Below are 19684 nucleotides of genomic sequence, written 5' to 3'. Positions count from 1 at the left end.
AAACAGCCCCAGACCATTATTCCCCCTCCACCAAATTTTACAGTTGGCCCTATGCATTCTGGAAGGTAGTGTTCTCCTGGCATCCGCCAAACCCGATTGGTCCTTCGGACTGCCAGATGGTGAAGCGTGATTCATCACTCCAGAGAACGCGTTTCCACTGCTCCAGAGTCCAATGGCTGCAAACTTTACACCACTCCAGCTGACGCTTGGCATTGCACATGATGATCTTAGGCTTGTATCCGTGCGGCTGCTCGGCCATGGAAACCCATTTCATGAAGCTCCTGACGAAAAGTTATTGTGCTGGCCTTGCTTCCAAGAGGCAGTTTGGAACTTGGTAGTGAGTGTTGCAACCGAGGACAGACAATGTTTACACGCTACACGTTTCAACACTCAACGGTCCTGTTCTGTGAGCTTGTGTGGCCTACCACTTAGCAGCTGAGCTGTTGTTGCTCCGAGATGTTTCCACTTCACAAGAACAGCACTTACAGTTGACTGGGGCAGCTCTAGCAGGGCAGACATTTGACAAATTGACTTGTTGGAAAGGTGGAATCCTGAGCTCTTCAGTCAGGCAATTCTACTGCCAATGTTTGTCTATGGAGATTGCAAGGATGTGTGCTCGACCTGTCAGGAACGGGTGTGGCTGTAATAGCCAAATCCACTAATTTAAAGGGTGTCCACATACTTTTGTTGTGTAGTGTATCTTTAATAGATGCGTAAAAGAGTTCAATTGAACACAGACTGTGGGTTATAGAAGGACGCCAAATTGGCGCACACTGAACAAATCTGATCTAACAAAGTGAATATTCATCAAATCCGTCATGATTTATGTATTGTAACAGGCCCACATTGTGTATACTAAAGTCAGATTTTGATATATTTGGCTGTTTTCGCTGCATAACATTAATAGAAGTAGTCCCTTTTCAGGTGTAGAAGAAGTGACTGCTAAATGCTAACTCCCATTCATATAAACTGGTAGCATAGCTAGCATAGACAAATCGGTGGTGGTATTCAAAGTCGTTTTTAACTGTAATGCAGTTGTTTGGTCATGATGACATGAACATATATTGGGGTTGACATCCATACAAGCATTGTACTCCGATTTTTACCTCAACATAGTGCAATATACCATAAACAATAGCCTAAATGTAGGCTAATTTTGCTGGGGGCAATGAGGAGATTTGGGATCTTTACCCCACGGCATCTTTCCCCCATGTGTTTCCATGGCATTTCCATTGTTTTGATGCGTTCTATTGACCTCTTTACCACATCTATGTTCTGTACATTTTATGCCACTGAAAACTTTCCCGTTCTCACAGAAAGGAGAATTCTGACAAGAATTCTGACATGATTGTTGAGTGGTAAAGAAAGACTAGCATGGGTGCCACAAAAGAGCATATATATATCACAGGAAAGGAAGAGGGACAGCATTCTGTTCCACTCAGTGCTCTTCCATCTTACAGTCTACTAGTTAATTGCATAGTGCTGGGAAGCAGAGCTGTACAGCATCATTATTTCTCAATACCAAACCGTATGCATGTTTTCTATAAGTCACCTTTCTTTGGGTGATCGTTAAAAAGAATACTGCATTCGTGAAACAGAAACATTCTCTGTGTTACCTTAAAGTCCCCTTGGAAGAATAACTTCCAGGTAATATATCTGCTCTACTGCATAATTCTGTCGAATATGTTTTCCATTGTGATTTTAGGGGTAAAAAAAGAAAGGCATACTTTCTTCATAATTCTTCAATTATATCAAAACTCACTTGAAGATTCTGAGACAAGAAAAGGTATGCCTTCCTGGGATGTCAAGAAAACAAAAATCAAGCCCCAATAAAGGAGACAGCCCAACTTGGCATGTTGGTGGATGCCAAGAGGGGTCTGTTCTGACAAAGGATTATCGTACATTGTGGGGGATTGAGATTTTTGAGGAATGTAATCCCAGTTCCCTTATTGCAGTACACAGACACAGAATAAATCAGAGAATGTCCATTTTCCCTTCACAACGTCTCCTTGTCCCTAGTCCCATACAGAGCCAGTACTGCTCATTCCTCTTCTTCCTCCTTGATGTGGTGGGGTCCCACTAGCGCTGCCTGTGGTCAGACGTGCTGGATGCTGACGATCCCCATCAAAATGGCATAGCCCAGCATGGAGCCCATGGCGAACAGGACCGACAGGATTTGGTTGCGTTGTTTATGGGGCTCGTTGTCAAAGTCACTACCATCCGAATAGACTGACACCTGGGATGAGTGTCAAAAGAGAAGAAAGCATGAAGTCTCAGTCACATAGCGTATCAGAACAAAACCAGTTTTTGCAATTGATTGTTAATACAGTTAGATTTTTCAGTGTTTTGGAGTTGAGCATCACACTGCTGGACTAGGTACTCAAGATCAGTACGTCTCAACTCTGGTTCTCGAGTATCCCAAACAGTCCAGCTTTTTGATACAACCAGTCAACCAATCACCCACTTGACAAGTTAAATTCAGGTGTGTTTGCCCTGTGCTACAACAAAAGTGACTGTACTACTCGAAGAACGGAGTTGAGAAATAATACTCCAGGGAACTTACCTCCGCCCTCTGAGGGGAAATAGAGGACCAGGCCGTTGGTGCAGTAGTGCCGCAGGTTGTCCTGGGAGTTGAGGTGTTGGTGGAGTTTCCCAGTAGGCAGCTTCACCTTCAGCAGGGGTGCTAGGTGACCGAACACATAGGCATCCAAAGAGGATGGGCTGGGGAGACAATGCACAAAGTGGCTCCATCACGGCAGTATGGCTTTTGAACTTAGCCGAAGTTCACATAATTTGCTTCGCATGCAATTTAGCAAAAACATTTAACATAATTTGCATTTTCTGCACAGCAGCCACTTACGAATCCTTGAAGAAGAACTTGTGTAAGCCCAGGCGGTGAGAGAGCAGGTTCATGCACTCCAGCACGTCATGGTAAAGCTGTGGAGGGGATCCAAAGCACCCAGACAACCGTCAGCATGGACATACAGAAGCATTCTCAGCCTGAACAGCTGCATTTGCATTTATGAAAAAGGTCATCAGCAAGCAAGTGCACATGGAGCTTATTTATGACCCATCCCTCAATGAAGCCAGAACATGGTTATGTGTACAGTTAGTTAAACCAGGGATGGGCAACTCCGGTTCCCCCAAGGACCGGAGTTGCCCATCCCCCAGTTACAAACCGAGTCAATGCACATGTTGATATAGCATAACAAATAAAATACAAAATATTTTAGGGTGGGATCTTTGAGAACAATACCCCTTTATTATTAACCCCCCCCCCCCTCCCCCCGGAACCACCTCACTAATTATTCCTGAACGTGGTTTCCATGGAGATGAACCGCCTGACCCAATTACCACGTGTTGTGAAAACACAGACTGTTTTGGCTTTTTTCAATTACCATGAACTACTCTCTCCACGTCAGGGTACCAAAGAGGCAATCCAGGGGCCTCTCTCTGGTAATCGCTAGCTGCTATTTACAATGTGGACTACTTTGATGATAGTCCATCCATAGACTTGGCCGTACAACCCTTATCATTTCACATCTTATTGTCATCTCATGTTTCACCTCCTTTCTCTGTGCTTCTCAAGACACTCTTTCATCACTCCCCTCCATCTCTTATTTCTCACTGTCTGAATGATCAACTCTTTGTTCCTCTCTTTTGCATCACCCTCCTCTTCTTTACCTTTCATCTCCTCCCTCCACCTGTTACCTGGCCATTTGCCAAATCCCATTGTGTCAATTCACACTCAGTCATATCTTCTCCAACAATATGTATTTTACACCCTCAACCGTCCCTTCTCACCTTCTCCAGCTGATGCCCGGTCTCCAGTGTGGGGTCTCCCCTCACCAGCCTCAGCTTCTCCAGTTGCTGGTTGTGAATGTGGTTGGGCAGCAGAAAGTTGAGTGGGAAGGTGATGTTCTCGGCGTTCCAGCGCCGCGTCACGTCCACTGCTCCCAATTTGTTAATCTAGGTCCAAAAGGCCACATAACAGCTTCTACCCCCAAGCATAAGATTGCTGAACAATTAATACAATGACCACCCGGACTATTTGCATTGACAACCCCCCCCCCCCCCCCCTCCTTGTTTTTACACTGCTGCTACTCGCGGTTTAGTATCTATGCATAGTCACTTTACCCCTACCTACATGTACAAATTACCTAAATTATTAATTTAGTTTATTTAGTAAATATTTTCATAACTATATTTTCTTAAAACCGCATTGTTGTTTAACCTGTTGCCTCTACTTGGGACGCTTGCGTCCCAACTAGAGCTCTGGAAATGCAAATGCGCTACGCTAAATGCTAATAGTATTAGTTAAAACTCAAAAGTTCATTAAAATACACATGCAGGGTATCAAATTAAAGCTACACTCGTTGTGAATCCAGGCAACAAGTCCGATTTTTAAAATGCTTTTCGGCGACAGCATGAGAAGCTATTATCTGATAGCATGCACCAATACACTACAACAGAAAAGCACAGCAGGGGACGTAAACAAAATAATTAGCATTTCGGCGTTACACAAACCGCACAATAAAATAGAAAACAGTCATTACCTTTCACCATCTTCTTTGTTGGCACTCCTAGATGTCCCATAAACACTATTGGGTCTTTATTTCGATTAAATCGGGCCATATAAAGCCAAGATATCGTTATATGTAGACTGTGTGATAAACAAAAAAAATAGCGATTTCACAACGTAACGTCATTTTTTAAAATTCAAAAAGTAGACGATAAACTTTCACAAAACACTTCGAAATACGTTTGTAATGCTACTTTAGGTATTAGTAAACGTTAATAAGCGATAAAAATCATCCGTAGGCGATGTAAATATCATTAGCTGTCGTCTTGGAAAAAATTTCAGGAGAGAGCTCTTCCGGAATGATCTGGGCGGAGACCGGAGGTAAGTCGTGCCCCTCTTTCGGTTCAACCAAGAATCAAAGAGGATTCAATTCACAAGACTCTAGACAACATGGGGATGCTGTGGGAGTTGAATGCTCGGTCTTATCTAATTCGGCTCACTGTTAACAATTGCTGGAAGTGGCGCAAGGATATTTATTTCCATTTTCTGTGATCAGGTTTTCCTGCACTTTCCGATGTAACGCACGTTATGTAATAGCCACAGTCGTGATTTAACCAGTTTTAAAAACGTCCGAGGCTTTCCTATCCACACATTCTAACCATATGAACGTACTATATTCCTGGCATGAGTAGCAGGGCGCTGAAATGTTGCGCGATTTTTAACAAAATGTACAAAAAAGTAGAGGGTCGACTGAAGAGGTTAAGGGCTTGTAAGTAAGCATTTTACAGTAAGGTGTTGTATTCGGCGCATGTGACAAATACAATTTGATTTGATTTCAGCAGACACTGGGAGATGAATTCACCTTTCAGCAGGACAACAACCTAAAACTCAAGGCCAAATCCACACTGGAGTTGCTTACCAAGAAGATAGTGAATATTCTTGATTGGGCGAGTTACAGTTTTGACTTAAATCTGCTTGAAAATCTATGACAAGACTTAAAAATAGTTGTCTAACAACAGTAAACAACCAATTTGACAGATATTGAATAATTTTGAAAATAATAAAACGAGCAAATGTTGTTGAATCCAGGTGTGCAAAGCTCTTAGATACATAACCAGAAAGACTCATATTTTTATTTATTTGAACTTTTACCCCCTTTTCTTAGTCTTGTCCCATCGCTGCAACCCCCCTACGGACTTGATCGAGAGTCATGCATCCTCCTAAACACAACCGTGCCTAGCCGCACTGCTTCTTTTCACACTGCTCGCTTAACCCGGAAGCCAGCCGCACCAATGTGTCAGCTTGCAGAACCCCAGCCCGCCACAAGGAGTCAATTAGAGTGCGATGTGACAAGGAAATCACGCCTGGCCAAACCCTTCTCTATCCCGGACAACGCTGGGCTAATTGTGTGCCGCCTCATGGGTCTCCCGATCACGGCCGACTGTGACACAGCCTGGGATCGAACCCGGGTCTCTATGCAAGCACAATTGCTTGCAATGTGATGCAGTGCCTTAGACCGCTGTGCCACTCGGGAGGCTCTATGCATTTAATTTTCAATACATTTACAAAAAAATCTAAAATATGTTTTCACTTTGTCATTATTGTGTGTAGATGGGTGACAAAAAAATTGAATCTAATCCATTTTGAATTCAGGCTGTAACAACAAACTGTAGAATAAGTCAAGGGATATGAATACTTTCTGAAGGCACTTTAGATAGATGGAGGGGAATAGAGGGGGAATACAGTATTCGCTTGAGCAGTGGTCACCAACCGGTGATCACGATCGATTGGTCGATCACCAAGGCATTTTCTATTTCTTATTTGTTTCGGGTGAGAGGCAGCCTCACTGCTGCTCCCTCCCTCCCCTCAGACTGACCATCAGATGCAGGCCATCAGTCAAGTAAAACAAATAAGTTAATTATGCTCACTTAGCTGTGCCTCAATTAATACAAAAAATGATCTATTACCAGTGTGATCATATGCCAAAATTGTTGAACTATAATTTCAAAATGGTCTGAGAAGAACAACATTGACAGGTAATTCAAGCACAGCCAATATGCTGTGGGCTAATTGTGTGCCGCCTCATGGGTCTCCCGATCACGGCCGATATAATGTATTGGGCCTATAAGAAAATCTGTTCGGTAGATCTCAGCTTGCGTCTTGACACAGAAAGTGATCTTGACTCAGAAAAGGTTGGTGACCACTGGCTAGAGCAACTAGATACAACAAATGATGATCAAAAGGCACTTCATAGATCCAACACAACAATGAAGATCAAATGCACCTTTTTTCGAAACAGACCTGTGAATTAAGAGGACAGGACCACCCTGACTATCCAACAGTTGATCCTTTTGTTGTAAATAACTTCAATTGCTAGGACTGCTATTTTGAAATCGAGATGTTTGACGACATGATGCATGCAATTGAACCAGGGGCACAACAGTATTTAACCTGACCATCTTGGGGTCCCATTTCCCTAATCGTAAGGCCATACTGTTGTTTTATTCCCAGAGGCTCGGTGCAGATGCAAGGGGTCACCCCAGGTGTCGTCAAAGATAACGGAGACTCTTCTGCTTGTTTCTAGATGCAACTCCATCCACCCTGAGACACAATGTCTGTCGCCCGTTTCATTACTGCCCTCTTTTACACAGGATGCCAGATGCTTTTATACACGAAATGCGGCACAGGTTGGTCATGGTAAACTTATGAGGATTCTCCACAGGGCCCAAAGAGTAAACACAGGAAAGCCATGTCCGTCCCTGAGCCTTGTTCCAATGTTCATACTAGCCTACTACAAAGAATACATGCCCGATATATTGCTGCACACTAAGTGCTGTGCTAGAATGGAAATTGGAACATGGCCAGTAAGCTTGGTACTATAGCTGCTAATCAATGCTCAATTAAGCTTCAAAAGTTTTGAAGGCTTCAAAGGCTTTGACGATGAATGCCTACTTCCCCTTTAACCTTAAGCTGAGTAGAAGTCAAATATTTCACAGTTCTAAAGAATATTTCACAATAGCTTACTTTTCTTGTAATGTTACATTTTACATTTACATTTAAGTTTATGTTGAGAGAGAAACTGCATTACCAAGACAGAACCTTGCATTTAACCTTGCCCATGGAAGGTCATGCCAGGCGAAAGCATTTAGAAAGCATATCTATTAGGAGTGGGTCAGACAGAGTTTCTTTTAGCTTTTTCAATGACTTGAAAGCGTTCCTGAATCCACAGGGGTATCTGATCCGACTCCTCCCCTGGCACAGACTAAAAGAGCAGAAACCTTTGATATTTTTTTTATCATCAACCTCCACCGAAAGGCGATAATGGGAATGTTAAAATGTGGGGATGTTTTTTATTTATCTGTGTGTTAGGGTTAGGGTACTTTAGCATGATCTGCTACACCATAGCCACCCTTTTACTTCTCTCTTCTTTTTCTCTGTTCTACATGGTATGTGAAAAGAGAAAAATAATCCATTAACTGTCTTCTTTTTCGTTCCTCCATCGCCCTCTCCACAGGCAGAAGTTATCTCACCAATGCAGGCAGCAGTTTCTCCTCCAGTAGGAGCCAGAGTGTCTGCCCCTCCCTTGGCTGAGAGGTCATAGTCAGCATTGTATTTCTGAAAGGCAGGACAGTCAGCCACTTAGTTTAGATATTGGGATATCAGGTCCTAGATGAGAGCATGGATGCATGGTCCCCCTTACAAAAGAGTCAATAGAATTCACTAGGAAAAAAGGCATTGCAAAAGTTAAACTTCTGGTGAAAAGGCCTTTACAAAGCTCAAAGAGTTTGAAGAATGTGCTCAACATCCACTGAAGTAGCTAGCAAGTTTACTAGATAGCTACAGTAGAGTGGAGGCTGCTGAGGGGAAGGTGGATCATAAGAATGGCTGGAACGGAGCCTATGGAATGGCATCAAACATGTTTGATACCATTTCACTCATGCTGCTCCAGCCATTACCACAAGCCTGTCCTCCCCAATTAAGGTGCCACCAACCGCCTGTGCTCCAGTAGTTGCCTTGGTAACCAAAAGAACAGACTTGCTAGTTTAGCTAGCCAAACTATCAGTCCTAGCTTGCCATAATGAAAATCAAATTCAACAATGCCAATAAGGTTTTCAACTTGGCTTTTGAAAGTACAGAAGCTCAATAGAACATGCAATAATGAACTATAGCCATTGAATTCTACCGTGCTGATACACCATGCGTTATAGGGAAATAATGCACGCTCTAGAATGCCCTTCAAGCTAATCAGAAACACGTATTCAACAATGCCATGGTATAAGAAGTTTTAAAACAGTGAAAACCAACTGTAATCTTTAAGAGAAAAGTGCTGCCAGCTTATTCTGTAGTGTAAATTTGAGCACTAAAGTTTGAGCACTGTTGTCAACACAAAGCAACCACAAACCATCTATTAAAAACCTTGTTACCAAAAGAAAGACCATGGCAATCATCAGTGTCAACAAATGGAAGGATCCTAGAATGACACCTTAACTTACCCCTCATCGTTTGTCCACTTCCTCTACACATGGACCCTTTGCCAGGACTCATTAACCATAAACCTCTTTGCCAAGAGGCATAACTGTCAAACCGCTTCCGTAAACCACAATAACTATAAAACACTTTGCCAAGACCCAAGACTAAACTAAATGCCATGACCCTGACGTGCACACTCATTTCCAATGAAGTGTTATATTGTCATTGTCCAAAGAAAAGTATAATGAAAGCAATTGAAAGCAGTCATTAATTTATAAATACTGTGAATACTAAGGCCAATATAAGTGTTTGAAAACACCATTTGAATTTGAACGCTGGCCTTTTCCTATGGTGAAATATCTTCTCTTTTTTTGCTGTTGTGAAAAAACAAGCTTTTCTTAGGACTCCAATGAGACGGTCCCAATTCAATCCCTACCCCTCCACCCTGGCCCTAACCTCTCAATCTGTAAGGTGGAAGCAATATGGTGGACGCTTACCACAACACTGCTAAACTGTTGCACAATCTGAGAGATATACTACAAAGCAGGATCAATGAGTTAACTTTGAGAAAGAACCAGAAATAACTATTGATTGATTTCTGAAAGCTAAACTTAGATGTGTTTTGTTGAGTTCACCCTCCACCAGGGTGCACATTTTTGGTTTTCACCCTAGCACTACACAGCTGATTCAAATAACCAAGTCATCATCAAGCTTTGATGAATTGAATCAGCTGTGTAGTACAAAGATATGCACCACGGGGGTGGGGGGGATGGACCGAGTTTGGGAAACTCTGAATTAGACCATGTCCATTTCAAGCTTATCTCCCTAAAATATTATATTACGGCATGTTAGCTGGCTAACTCATTGATCCTGATTTGTAGTATACCCTCCGGTGACTTTATGAGAGACCCCTCTAATCTATTCATAGAGTTTATGATCTACGATTTCTACACCTGAGACTCATAACCCAGCCTAAAACACTAAATTAAGCCTAGTGAATCAATATGCCAAGACGTTCTACCAATACAAGTCAATGCTCATAGCCAGTTAACCTCAACTTATAGCCAGTTAACCTCTACCCCAAGACTCACTGTCCATGATCAATAAACCACCAGTTCCCTAGACACTAATATATAAGGGCCTCCAGCTTGCCTACCATCTTCCTTTTGCATACCAGTAGTATCAGTATCACACTGATGCAGGTGCCCCTTCTTAATATGTTTCTTAACCATACTTCTTAATATGGTTGGTATTCTGACCAGTTGCGTCACTGCCTGGTACGGCAATTGCTCGGCCTCCAACCGCAAGGCACTTCAGAGGGTAGTGCGTACGGCCCAGTACATCACTGGGGCAAAGCTGCCTGCCATCCAGGACCTCTACACCAGGCGGTGTCAGAGGAAGGCCCTGAAAATTGTAAAAGACCCCAGCCACCCCAGTCATAGACTGTTCTCTCTACTACCGCATGGCAAGCGGTACCGGAGAGCCAAATCTAGGACAAAAAGGCTTCTCAACAGTTTTTACCCCAAAGCCATAAGACTCCTGAACAGGTAACCAAATGGTTACCCGGACTATTTGCATTGTGTGCCCCCCCCCAACCCCTCTTTTACGCTGCTGCTACTCTCTGTTTATCTTACATGCACAGTCACTTTAACTATACATTCATGTACATACTACCTCAATTGGCCCGACCAACCAGTGCTCCCGCACATTGGATAACCTGGCTATCTGCATTGTGTCCCGCCCACCACCTGCCAACCCCTCTTTTACACTCCTGCTACTCTCTGTTCATCATATATGCATAGTCACTTTAACCATACCCACATGTACATACTACCTCAATAAGCCTGCGGTGTCTGTATATAGCCTTGCTACTCTTATTTTCAAATGTCTTTTTACTGTTGTTTTATTTCTTTACTTACCAACACACACACACACACACACACACTTTTTCCCCCCTTTTTAAAATGATTTATTTATTTATTTTATTTTTCTCTGCACTATTGGTTAGAGCCTGTAAGTAAGCATTTCACTGTAAGGTCTACACCTATTGTATTCGGCGCACGTGACAAATAAACTTTGATTTGATTTGATTTCAGGTGAACACAACAACTAAATAACTAGTACCCATCCCAACTATAGATGAGGATGTCTTCTAGAGATTCATAATTACCATGTAGTCACTGGAGCTCAAGAAAACCCTTCTGAAACCATGCCCAGAATGCATGCCCAGAATATATAACCAAGAGAAAATCCCTTGGGGCCAAAAGCATTACACATTGGACATCAGTTCCTGACTATGACGATCCCTACAAATGTCTCTGGATATCAGTCACCTGTTTCTTAGAAGAGTTTAGTGTTACATAAACACACATCTGTTTCCTACAGAACAGCTCCTAATTTGGAAGGGCATGGTTACCCACATGTTTCCTGTGTAAAGGGATGGGGGGTGGAGGGAGGGAGAGGCTGTCTTTCACCTGTTTATTATTAATCTCCCCTGTGGGAAGGGGAAGAGACATGGTGGGAATAGGACTCACCTGTTTTCTAAGGTGAATGATGACATTACTGGGTTTGGAAAGACTACCAATACTTTCCTCTGTGGTCTTCAGTGCCGACAAGGTACCTGAAACGAGGGACCAGAACAGTCAGCCCAAAGGGCGCTTTCAAGATCGTCTTTATTGCATTCGTGCTGAGCAGATTATCAGACCTTACAACACCTGGAAAAGTGTTTAACATCTCAGCAACCACATTAATATGATATAGAGATCTTCTAAGATGCGTAGCGAGATTGCAAAGAAAACGACCAAAACCGTAACCATTATAACCACAGACTCGTCTGAACCCCCTGTGGCGTGAAGAAGACAGGAGGCTACAGCCAAAATGGGCTGGAACACAAAGGAGGTTGTATTGGGAGAATTAAGAATGTCAGGTGCTTGCGAACCTTTTGGTGCTTGCAGACGTTTTGTTACCCCACGACCTGTGAACCCTGTTCTACTCTAGTGAGAAGAGGGGGAAAGTGAGAGCTTCCTGTCCTCATATATCAAACCATCGTTCTCTATGTTTCTCAGGGTGAGTGAACGCAGACTGTGAAGTAAAGCTATGTTCTACTCAGGTGATGTGTGACCCAGTGACTGTATGACCTGTGACCCTTTACTGAGTTCAGTGAGGAGGGAAAGGTCTGATTTCCTTTTCTGTCAGGCCAACAAAATGAAACAACCAACCTGTGCTCCCTAAATTCTGCCTACGTGTAGGCCTAGGCTAGGCCTCTTGAAAGTTGAGGAGGGGGGGAATACATTCAATATATGAAAACAAAGACATCAATCATCGCTTTGGCACGAAGTAGGCAAAAATTAGTTGCCCTTACTGGGCTAAATTACATGCAGCTTGGTGGTGGTGGTAGTGGTAGGAAGAGAAAGGAGAGTGGTGACGAGGCCCTAGGTTGTCTTTCTGAGTTTCAAACTCCCCATTTTCTGAACCTGCCAGAAAACCGCAGTTAAAAAACATTAAACGCAGATACCCTCACCCGGGACTGTTTGCAAATTCCGCTGAGGATTGAGGCATTCTGTGGCGAGACGAGGGACAAGCTCAGAGCGCTTTATAAATCATCCTCGTTTTTGGGTGTCTGCAGGGATGGAGTGGAACGCATAGTCTATTTCAAATAGAGAGGGCATTAAAAACCTACAGAACACTAAACAAACAAAATACAAGCCAAGTACGCTAGCCTCAACTTGGCCCAAATTTCAAATTTGTTTTGAAATTCATCTTTGAAACGTTCCAAACAAGGGCCTGAACATGGCCAACAGCATACTACAAATAGCCTAGTTTTATCCAGAACTGAGTTACTGGAAGGAGCTAGCCTAGAGTAGGATATACAACAAAGTATGTCAACATTAAAGGTAGGCTATGCCTGGATAATAACAAAATCATTGACTTTACCAAAATTCCCGGGTTTTACATAAATCTTGGTTGTCATATTCCTGGAATCAGGAGAGAAAAGAAATACAAAACCTGGGAATTTTAGAAAGGTTACTGGAATGTTGCAACTTGATATACTTTTATTGTTAAGTAAAAAACAAGTCGCTGGAAAGTCAAAGAATGAAGACAGCAGCTAGACCAGAACATTGGTACTCAGCCAGATGGATGTGTATACAAGAAAATGACCTTTAACCCTCCCACAAGAGCATTAGCTGTAGTGCACCCCTCCCTCCCTCCCTCAGAATATGCCATGGCCTCTGTGTGTGAGTGTAGTTGTAATAGTAGAGAAGGCTCAGGACATTGTGGCTACTACCATACGTTAGAAACCATACTCCACCCCTCTCGGGTGTGGGTTCAGTAATGGGAGACCCCACTTTGTTGCAGACGAGAATAAAAACCATTACATTTTTGTGTTTCCTTCCCTCTGTGTGTTTTGCAAAACGCTTTTACATCCCCTTTCCTGTAGACAAATGCTATTTAGGTTTGCCAGCTGAAGCGTGTCTGGCTAGAGGGACACGAAAGAAACGTTCAGGTTTAGATCACTAACCTAGTTACCTAAGTGATTAAACAGAAGCTGACATGAACACTGTTCATGAACATGGTTTGAACTACTTTGGATTATGCCATAGCTGCTCGAGATAGAGAGAGAGAGATGAGATCGTCATCTGTGGTCTGTGCTGTTTAGATACAACTCATGGAAGTTCAGAAAGCTTGACAAGCATTCGGGTTTTTAGACCCCCTAAAAATACATGTCAAGGAGGGAGCCACAGTAATTGTGAGAGGCCTTTATGGGTTGGCAGGACATTTCTTTGTGGCTCCCAATCACATCTACTCATTTCTTTGTTTGAACTTATGCACTGGTGCCATGGCAACCAAGTAGGTATGGGGCGTGTTATCAAGATAACTCTAGTAAGGATTTTTACCCAGTGTTGTAGTACTCAAGACCAGTCTTGAGTCCGGTCTCGAGACCACGTATTGAGCACATATTGAGTGTCTCGGTCCTGATACATTTGTTACTCAGTCTTGACTGAGACCATAATTTATTCACTACCAGCATAATTTATTCACTACCAGCGGGAGTAAAAAAAACTCTGAATAATCATTCCATTCAGACATCGCATAAAAGTGCTTTTCGCCAGGCCAAACACTGTATATACATTCTTGAAACATGAGTATATCTTATTGCCTACTGAAACCTGTGATTCCTACTTTACTCATAACATTACTGTCCTTTACTTTCATGAAACAATATCCTGAAAACTTTGCGCAATTTCCTTGACTCGCTGGTAGGGAAGAGTGGGGGAAATTGTTGTAAAGTTGTGCGCTCACTATTAGTTAAGGTCAGACTGGGAAATTGTAAAATATATAAGAATTTATTATAGAGACATGTTTGGGCAGTTGCAAACCTATTGGACCTAGGCCTCCAGTGTGTGTCAGGCTTGTGATGCTGCAAGGACAGCAACCGTAATACCAGCGAACTCATGTAGGGAGTGCAATTTTTACTTACAAAAAAAAACATTGTAGTCAGAGTGCAGTATAACTGAAATACTGCATCTAAATATTTATGTCATCTTCCCCTTTCTTGGCTTTGCTCAAGTTTCTTTGAACCCCTCTCGTGGTGGTGATGGTTGCATGCTGTTTAGACAGCTGCACTGGGCGGTGAGATAATCCATGCTGGGGGAATTGAAAACAGGCCAGCCAGGATCCAAAGCAAGTCCCTATAACACCAACAAAAGTGGGAGCCGGTCCCTTTCCATGTGCCACCATTCACAATGACATCAGCATTAATTGTGTGTTAGATGAGCAGAAATTGAATTAGGATTTAGAATAATTGAATAGGATCTCTATGTTAACAGCCCTCTGATGTTCACTGCAGTAATTAACCATATGAATTACCCTATGCCAAATACAGAGCAAACACTAGGCTAACCCCTTAATGGTTTAAACAGTCAATGATCTCAAACAAACACCATCTGGTAATCATGGTCACGAAATCCCCTAGTGTTTACTCTGTCCATAAATATTTTAGTGTATGACCTCAGATAATTGTATTTTTAGTTAGTAGTAGTAAATCAATCTAAACAAAAAGTCAACGCTATTTTAAATAATGTTAATATTTCACTTCACAAATGAATGCATATTGTGGACTGGATATTGCAGTGGCCACTGATCAGCCAATATATTCTCATTCGGTGAGGTTTTAATGGCAGTTGGCGTCCAATATGTTGCATTACCGCTACCAACTGAACGGGAGTATAAATTCATTATACGTTGTGATACAAAATTGAAAAAGGAAAAAATAATTAGTCTGCCAACCCAATGTCCCCTCAAAAACATGTTTGACACTGAGCAAATTTCAGGTCTGCTAAACGTAAACTTGAACGTTGTGAAAATTCTGTGCAACTTCCAGCGTGCGTTTACTGGGAACACTGAGGCTGTATCTGCTTTAAGCTACAGTTTTAACAGTGGCCATGTACGCTATTGTGGCTATTTGATCATAATGTAGGTCTACCAGAGTGGCCTACCATCAAAAACAATTGAGTAAATGGATCCCATAACATTTCAACATGGAAATAGCTGTTCTATCATTCAGCCTACAGTAGCAGCCAATGTGTGGTGTTCAATGTAGGCCTACATTCCAGGAGACTTTTGAAAGAAAAACGTGCAGCGCTTGATATTAGCCTGTTCATCATTCAGACAAGATGTGTGATGTAAGAAACCACTTTACAACATAAAATGCATTATTATTCCCATTATTACAGAAAATCAGACAAATTATGCTACCCTCTGGCTGCTGGCTACTCAAAATACAACACTGCCCCTTTAAGACAATTTTTTTTTTTTTTACCTGACTCGCTTTCCAATGATGTCTAGAAATGTACACATTTTGTGCTCTTGTGGGAAGCAATCACCCCCTATTACTGACAACAAATGATCTATAACTGAGCTAATAACTCACTAACTAGCAAAGGATATGAACAAAATGTGCACGTGTCTACATGCAGCTCTCGCTGTGATCTCAAACCAAGTGCATCTATTCACGACTGCTCATGCTGTAAACACAGTCCAGTTCAAAGTAAATGGCACAGATCCATATATGGCAAAGGTCTATTTGCGTATAGGCCTACTGCAGCTCTGATTGTTTATGCCGCACTGGTCTGTGTAGAGTATGGGCTGAGTATCAAGAGACAATGCAATAGATGCATTCTGCCTAAAACAAAATTTCTTAAATAGTTTGTTTTGTTTCAGTATTTTGCATTGAAAGTGGTTAAAACCTGTTTGGGATAGGGGGCAGCATTTTCACGTTTGGATGAAAAGCGTGCCCAGAGTAAACTGCCTGCTACTCAGTCCCAGTTACTAATATATGTATATCATTAGTATATTTGGATAGAATACACTCTGAAGTTTCTAAAACTGCTTGGATTATGTCTGTGAGTATAACAGAACTCATACGGCAGGCAAAAACCTGATAAAAATCCAACCAGGAAGTGGGAAATCTGAGGTTTATAGTTTTTCAACTCATTGCCGATCCAATATACAGTGTCTATAGGGTCAAATTGCACTTCCTAAGGCTTCCACTAGATGTCAACAGTTTGATGCTTCTACTGTGAAGGAGGGGGGAATGGGAGCTGAATGAGTCAGAGGTCTGCCAGAGTGGCATGAGCTGATCACGCGCGTTCAAGTGAGAGGTAGCTTGCGTTCCATTGCAATTCTTCCAGACAAAGGAATTCTCCGGTTGGAACATTATTGAATTATTGAAGATTTGTGATAAAAGCATCCTAAAGATTGATTCTACACTTCGTTTGACATGTTTCTACGAACTGTAATATGACTTTTCTTCTGAACTTTCGCCTGGACTTGCCCGCGCATCGTGAGTTTGGATTTGTGAACTGAACACGCTAACAAAAGGAGGTATTTGGACATAAATTATGGACTTTATCGAACAAATCAAACATTCCTGGGAGTGAATTCTGATGAAGATCATCAAAGGTAAGTGAATATTTGTAATGCTATTTCTGACTTTGTTGACTCCACAACATGGCGGATATCTGTATGGCTTGTTTTGTTGTCTGAGCGCTGTACTCAGATTATTGCATGGTTTGCTTTTTCTGTAAAGTTTTTCCGTAAAGTTTTTTTTAAATCTGTCACAACGGTTGCATTAAGGAGAAGTATATCTCTAATTCTGTGCATAACACTTGTATCTTATATTAAAGTTTATGATGACTATTTCTGTAAATTGATGTGGCTCTCTGCAAAATCACCGGATGTTTTTGGATATAAATATGCACTTTATCGAACAAAACATAGATGTATTGTGTAACATGAAGTCCTATGAGTGTCTTCTGATGAAGATCATCAAAGGTTAGTGATTAATTGTATCTCTATTTCTGCTTTTTGTGACTCCTCTCTTTGGCTGGAAAATGTATGTATGTGTTTTTGTGACTAGGCTCTGACCTAAAATAATCATATGTTGTGCTTTCGCTATAAAGCCTTTTTTTAAATCGGACACAATGGGTAGATTAACAAGACGTTAAGCTTTAATTTAGTGTATTGCACTTGTGAATGTATGAAAGTGAAATATTTCCCAAAAATATTTTTGCGGAATGTTGTTGAGGGGTTCTGCTAGCCATAACAGTTATTGTGTTGATTCGATCACAATTGCCACAGTAAAGGGAAAAACCTAGAACAGTGGTCACCAACCTTTTCTGAGTCAAGATCACTTTGAGTCAAAATTCAAGCTGAGATCTACCGCTCAGATATTATTTTAACATGACTGAAAACATTAACATGAACCATTAACCAAATAAAAACAGTACTGTAGCAATGAGGTTTGTTCAGTAAGCTATAGGCCCAATACATTATCAACACATATTGACTTTGCTTGAATTGCTCTGCCAATGCATTGTTGTTAGAGCCATTTAAAAATATATATATTTCCAAATTAGAGGTAGACTATATGTACACATCAGTAACAGATCCATTGTTGTATTACTTGTGAAGCACAGCTGAGTGAGCATACATTTAAATCATTAGCTTTTTATTTGTATTTTACTGGGCTGATGGTGCCTGCATTTGATGGTCAGTCTCAGTGGAGGGAGAGAGCAGCTGACTGAGGGTCTGCCTCTCAACATCCTCCGCTCTCCCTTTCCTCCACTTACACTGACCAAAAAAAACACATGATGATTTTGAAACTCAAGTCGCACCGCATAATTTATGCCGCGTGCACAAATTCATGTTTTTTACTCCTATGAACAGTGAAACTGAAATATTCCTCGATATTAAAAAAGACCCAAGCCACTAATCATAACAACGCAATCCTATAGATACACTTTCCTACTCATTCATTAATACTGCAGTGCTTGTTGTAGCGCTGGGTGGAAATAGGAAGAACGTGCATTTTAGCGGTGAATGAACTCACTCATAAAAACCGCATCTATTTGCTGTATTCGTTGACGGTCTCTATAGTCATGATTTTAAATATTTTGAAATCTCACAGTATCAAATTTGATGTAGCTTTCTTTTATGTCTGCTGCGTTACTGCAGACATGGTTATCTGAGCCATCCGATTGGCCAGCGGCACTTGATTTGCTCTCTGGGCCGGGAAAACAGTTTGTACCTTTTAGACACATGAAATGGTTCAAAATGGCAAGAGTTTGCCTAAGCGACGCACAGGGCAGCTGAATTGGGTGCACCTACCGCCAACAGCCAGAGACAAAATTTTTTTTTTTTAAAGGAACACACACACATCGCCTTGGAGATTGACACCTGTGGTAAATGCAATTGATTGGACATGATATGGAAAGGCACACACCTGTCTATATAAGGTCCCACAGTTGACAGTGCATGTCAAATCAAATCAAATCAGAGAAAAAAACGAAGCCACGACAGGATTGTGTCGAGGCACAGATCTGGAGAAGGGTACCAAAAAATGTCTGCTGCATTCTCAATCAGGGATAGCTGTCTATCGTTGTCTCTGATTGGGAATCATACTCAGGTAGCCCTTTTTCCCTCCTTTCTTTGTGGGTAGTTGACTTTGTGAGAGGCTTCATAGCCATGTTAAGCTTCATGGTAGTTTTGTATTGTTATTGTTGGCGACATTCTAATAAAAAGTAATCTGTACGCTCCACACGCTGCACCTTGGTCCGCTTCTTACGATGCCCGTGACAGTTAGTATGTGTGTGCACAACTGAAAGCTTGTAGTAAGTGACTGAAAGTGTAACTGATTGAAGTCCTTGGTCCAAAAGATCCCTTATCCTAACGGGCAGATGAGCTGTTGCTGGAGGATCTCAGTAAAGTGCAGCAGGGCCTCCCAGATGGTGCAGTGGTTAAGGGTGCTGTACTGCAGCGCCAGCTGTGCCACCAGAGACTCTGGGTTCGCGCCCAGGCTCTGTCGTAACCGGTCGTAACCGGCCGTGACCGGGAGGTCCGTGTGGGCACAATTGGCATAGCATTGTCTAGGTTAGGGAGGGCTTGGCCGGTAGGGATATCCTTGTCTCATCACGCACCAGTGACTCCTGTGGCGGGCCAGGCACAGTGCGCGCTAACCAAGATTGCCAGGTGCACAGTGTTTCCTCTGACATATTAGTGCGGCTGGCTTCCGGGTTGGATGCGCTGTGTTAAGAAGCAGTGAGGCTTGGTTGGGTTGTGTATCGGAGGACACATGCCTTTCAACCTTTGTCTCTCCCGAGCTCGTACGGGAGTTGTAGCGATGAGACAAGA

General features: G+C 42.2%; 1 pseudogene; it reads right to left on the bottom strand.

The window, feature by feature from the left end:
• Window positions 1-717: 717 nt before the first annotated feature.
• On the bottom strand, window positions 718-12962 carry LOC115128786 (metaxin-1-like; annotated as a pseudogene).
• Between the last annotated feature and the right edge of the window lie 6722 nt (window positions 12963-19684).

Source organism: Oncorhynchus nerka, linkage group LG4, assembly GCF_034236695.1.
Source record: "Oncorhynchus nerka isolate Pitt River linkage group LG4, Oner_Uvic_2.0, whole genome shotgun sequence".
Classification (NCBI taxonomy): Eukaryota; Metazoa; Chordata; class Actinopteri; order Salmoniformes; family Salmonidae; genus Oncorhynchus; species Oncorhynchus nerka.
Note: the sequence above shows the minus strand (reverse complement) of the source record. Positions and strands in the feature narration are given on the sequence as shown.